This window comes from Rana temporaria, chromosome 4, assembly GCF_905171775.1.
Source record: "Rana temporaria chromosome 4, aRanTem1.1, whole genome shotgun sequence".
NCBI lineage: Eukaryota > Metazoa > Chordata > Amphibia > Anura > Ranidae > Rana > Rana temporaria.
Window position 1 is genome coordinate 6,538,612 of NC_053492.1, and position 5,388 is coordinate 6,543,999.

A 5,388-nucleotide genomic window follows, 5' to 3' on the forward strand; every position below is an offset into this window, starting at 1 on the left:
TGGGGCAGAGGACAGTGTCAGTGGGGCAGAGGACGGTGTCAGTGGGGCAGTGGACGGTGTCAGTGGGGCAGAGGACGGTGTCAGTGGGGCAGAGGACGGTGTCAGTGGGGCAGTGGACGGTGTCAGTGGGGCAGAGGACGGTGTCAGTGGGGCAGAGGACGGTGTCAGTGGACGGTGTCAGTGGGGCAGAGGACGGTGTCAGTGGGGCAGAGGACGGGGTCAGTGGGGCAGAGGACGGGGTCAGTGGGGCAGAGGACGGTGTCAGTGGGGCAGAGGACGGTGTCAGTGGGGCAGTGGACGGGGTCAGTGGGGCAGAGGACGGGGTCAGTGGGCAGAGGACGGTGTCAGTGGGGCAGTGGACGGTGTCAGTGGGGCAGAGGACGGTGTCAGTGGGGCAGAGGACGGTGTCAGTGGGGCAGAGGACGGTGTCAGTGGGGCAGAGGACGGTGTCAGTGGGGCAGTGGACGGGGTCAGTGGGGCAGTGGACGGGGTCAGTGGGGCAGAGGACGGTGTCAGTGGGGCAGAGGACGGTGTCAGTGGGGCAGAGGACGGGGTCAGTGGGGCAGTGGGCGGTGTCAGTGGAGCAGTGGACGTGGGCGGTGTCAGTGGGGCAGAGGACGGTGTCAGTGGGGCAGAGGACAGTGTCAGTGGGGCAGAGGACGGTGTCAGTGGGGCAGTGGACGGGGTCAGTGGGGCAGAGGACAGTGTCAGTGGGGCAGAGGACGGTGTCAGTGGGGCAGTGGACGGTGTCAGTGGGGCAGAGGACGGTGTCAGTGGGGCAGAGGACGGGGTCAGTGGGGCAGAGGACAGTGTCAGTGGGGCAGAGGACGGTGTCAGTGGGGCAGAGGACGGTGTCAGTGGGGCAGTGGGCGGTGTCAGTGGGGCAGAGGACGGTGTCAGTGGGGCAGTGGACGTGGGCGGTGTCAGTGGGGCAGAGGACGGTGTCAGTGGGGCAGAGGACGGTGTCAGTGGGTCAGTGGACGGTGTCAGTGGGGCAGAGGACAGTGTCAGTGGGGCAGAGGACGGTGTCAGTGGGGCAGTGGACGGTGTCAGTGGGGCAGAGGACAGTGTCAGTGGGGCAGAGGACGGTGTCAGTGGGGCAGAGGACGGTGTCAGTGGGGCAGTGGACGGTGTCAGTGGGGCAGTGGACGGTGTCAGTGGGGCAGAGGACGGTGTCAGTGGGGCAGAGGACGGTGTCAGTGGGGCAGAGGGAACGGTGTCAGTGGGGCAGAGGATGGTGTCAGTGGGGCAGAGGACGGTGTCAGTGGGGCAGAGGACGGTGTCAGTGGGGCAGAGGACGGTGTCAGTAGAGCAGAGGACTTTTAATTGACATAAAAATAAAAGCAATCCACAGAAGAAAGAAGATATTAGATAAAGGCTACTGACTGAGCTCTGGACAATGAAGTGATTATACCAGGATGGGTCTGCAGGGAGAACTAGACTGTGATCTCCAATCAGCAGCCATGTCCCTGGAAAGAGCAGCATGACAAGTCCCACACTGGAGAGCCTGTGGACTGAACTGCAGGAAGGTAAAGACCCTCAGCTCTGCACTCACCCAGCTGTCGGTGTCCCCTTACCTCACACAGCAAGCTCTGTGTTTGTTCCTCCCGCTGTCCAGACAGGTCACATGCTCAGGTTGAAGAGGGGAAGAGCCAGAGGCTGTGTTTGCATGGAGAAGGCACTGGTGCGTCTCTCCCCCCTCACAGCACACAGTCGCTCCTGCAAAGTGTCACTGCACAATTTATACATTACCAGAGACTCGGCCAGAGCGTCGGACAGTGCAGGCAGGGAGGGAGATGCCTGCAAGGGGAACCCCATCACAGAGTAGCAATAGGAGACTTCTCAGCACTGTGTCCGGGGCTCAGGCGGACTGATTCCCGTACACAGGATTCAAAACCCGTACTGTCCGGGTGAATCCCGTACGGGTGGCAACCCTAATGATAGGGGTGTCCAAACTTTTTTCAAAGAGGGCCAGATTTGATGAAGTGAATATGCGTTAGGGCCGACTATTTTGCCTGACATCCTTTGAACCATTAAAATTTGGTCTAAGTGTGTTCGTCCGAGCACTAATACACGGCACAACAAGAATTCTCTTGCCTTTTTGGCTGTGTGTGGTGAATAGATGAGCTTGGGTGTGTTATTTGGATATACTGTATACATTTCTTTTGTGGCCCCAACGAATCACAGAGTGCTGCTCAGGACTAAGGATGAGCTTGGGTGTGTTTTTTGGATATACCGTATTTATCGGCGGATAACACGCACAGGCTTACCATTGCCATGAATGCAGCCTTACCATTGCCATAAATGTAGTCTCACATGTGCCATGAATGCAGCCTTACCATTGTCATCGGTGCAGCCTGATCGATGCCCATCTGCAGCCTCGGAGGGCAGAAGGAGGGGGCAGGATGAGTGCCGACAGATTACAAACAGGAGAATCTCTTGTTTACTCTGTGGCCTCTTTAATACAAAGTCCCGCCTCTTATGATCGACAGAACAGTCGTCCAATGGCATTCCAGGAGACGGGACTTCCAATACAGACGCTGCTGAGTAAACAGGAGATTCTCTTAATGTAATCTGACGGCGCTCTTCCTGCCCCCTCCCTGTCCCCTCCAGGGCAGCACTGATAAATACAGTGTATATCAGGGGTGCCCAACCATTGGCCCAGGGGCCACATGTGGCCCGCGGAGCTCTCTGATGTGGCCCGCGACCTCCTGCTCTGGAATGAAATAGAATACTGTTATTAAAGGTTAGTTTATTACTAAAATCACAGTGTATATATGGGCATATCTGTTCTGCAGTGGTTACTAGGCTGCTTTCAACTGATCCACAGAGGCAGAGCAGTGCACCTGCGGGTTACCTGCACTGAGCCATAGACTTCTATTACCTGCGAGTTTGGTGAGCTTTCTGAAAGTGCACCACACCTACAAGATATAATAGAAGTCTATGGCATGATGCAGCTAACCTGCAGCAAAGCCACAGGTGAATCCGTGGTGCGGATAAACCTTGCATCAGTGTGAAAGCAGCTTTGGGCCCCTTTCACAAGGTCCGTCCGACCCGATCAGACCCTCTACTTACCTCTAAGGAGTGGCAGATAAATGGACTTTTGTCCGTTTACAAACGCTTACCTCCAATCCGATCTGCTAAAAAAAAAAAAGAGTTCAGTGAGCTCTATAGAGTGGACTGCCATCCACCCGCTACACTCATTGTGGCCCACGATCGGTTACCAAGCCGCTTAAGTGGCCCTCGCTCTTGAAAAGGTTGGGCACCCCTGGTATATATCTTTTGTGGCCCTGGGGGCCACAAACAATATATATCCAAATCCCCAGGGGGGCCATATTAAATCAACAGGGGGGCCACATTTGGCCCGCGGGCCGGACTGTGGACATGCCTGGCCTATGATAAAAGATAATGGGAAAGACACAGACTAAAATACCGCTACCTTATACCGCTACCTTATGTAGGTGAAAGTTGTAAGGATTTTGTAGCCAGAGTATGTGGGACGGATTACTACCTCATTAACCCATGGGTAGATAATATGGCAGGATGGACAGAAGGTCTAGGCAGTTGTAATCCCTTTCCCCCAAATGACCCCTTTCGTATGGACATGATAAAGGTCTCTGTCTAAATGATAGAGACGAGTGGCCATATTATGGTCCGGACCCCCAATGGGACAAGGACTATATGCGCAAGGGAGGGGAAGATTGGTTGACATATGCTCCCTATTGGTATGGTAGGACAGATAAGAAAATTAAACATCCCAAAATACAGGATAAAGATCCAGCTTCGGAGAAGAAACATGAGTTAGAGAAATCTAAACCATATAAGCTTCGCCGTCACCCTGCCCCCGCCCTATAATGCTACTACAACTTCCAATTTCTCACGAAAGGTTTATACCCAAGTCTGAGTCCTGAAGACTTAGATTTGCTAGCAGGTTACCAGGCTACACAAGATTCGCATCTCCAACAAGGCAGGATGCCCTCCAGAGGCCAGCTTAAAAGAAGCCAACCGACTGCATCACACCGCAGAGCTCCGCATTTGCAGGGCGCTGCTGTGTCTGCGCATTATTCCAAAAGTTCTTTGGTGTGGGCCTTTTTTGAGACATGTGCAGCAGATCGCACCATTGCTATTTGCAATATATGTCTGAAGCGTATCTTGCATGGCCAAAACATCAGCCGCTTGGGCAATATATGCTTGACCAGACATATGTCGACCTGCCATGCAGTCCATTGGCAAGCGTACATAAAAGACCCATACCAAAGAACAAAGTGGACCTCTCCTTGCTCCTCATCAGCTGGGATCTCCAACCCCACTATACCTTCAGTCCTCTCAGAAACCTGCACTGAGAGGAATGAAGGTGTAAAGTTAGGTGTGTCACTGCCAAGTACTTGCAGGCAATCTGCTATCGGTACACCAACGTCCGATTGCACCAGGTAAATTTCCCTGCCCCAGCTGCTGCACCGCCAAAAGAAATTAGCTTGCAGCCACCCACATGCCCATCGGTTGAATGCTAGCTTGGCTAAATTGCTAGCACTTCAACTGCTGCCTTTTCAGTTGGTAGACTCTGCCCCTTCTGTGAGTTTGTGGAATGTGTGGTACCTCAGTGGCAGGTTCCCAAACGCCACTTTTATTCACGGAAGGCGATTGCGGCTCTCTACCGGCAGATGTCCTCCTGTTCGGTGAACCGCGAACAAGCAAAGTTTGCCGCGAACCGACCACCGGGTGAAACGCCAGGCCATCTCTAATTAGTATGAAATCATGTCTGACAGAGCAAACTGAGGGGTCTACTTATAGGAAATTCATTCAGCTGTTTTTTTAACACAGTGATTTCGTATGATTGTCAGCTCCATCTAGTGGCCATAAAACTGTATTTTTCATTAAATACCTCAATCAGTACAAATGGCACAAAACTGATTAATGGTCACTAGATGGAGTCAAGGAAATCAGAGTATGAAATAAAATACATCCAATATTCATCATGGCCGCTCACATTCATTCAACTATTTTTTTTTTTAATAAGACCTCTAAGTGTTTTTGAAATCTTACACCACAAAATGTACCCAATGAGAGGTAATGACTCAATTTTTATTTTTATACTGCTATCAATGGCCAACACGGTACAACACTTCATCCATGTCTTTGGTGATCTCTGATCTCCTTATGAACTGTTTCTTACATGATGAAGATCAGCCATGGAGTATATCTGAGGTGTATATCAGGGTGTGCTTCTTCCCCACATGAGAGCTGTGATGTCCAGCAACATTCATATACAAGACATTTCCCACACTCAAGGCACTAATACACCTTGAGGGTTGTGTGGGATCCCTGATGTACAGGAAGACAGGACTTCAGTGAGGAACAATTCCCTCACTCAGGACAGGAAAGTGGCTT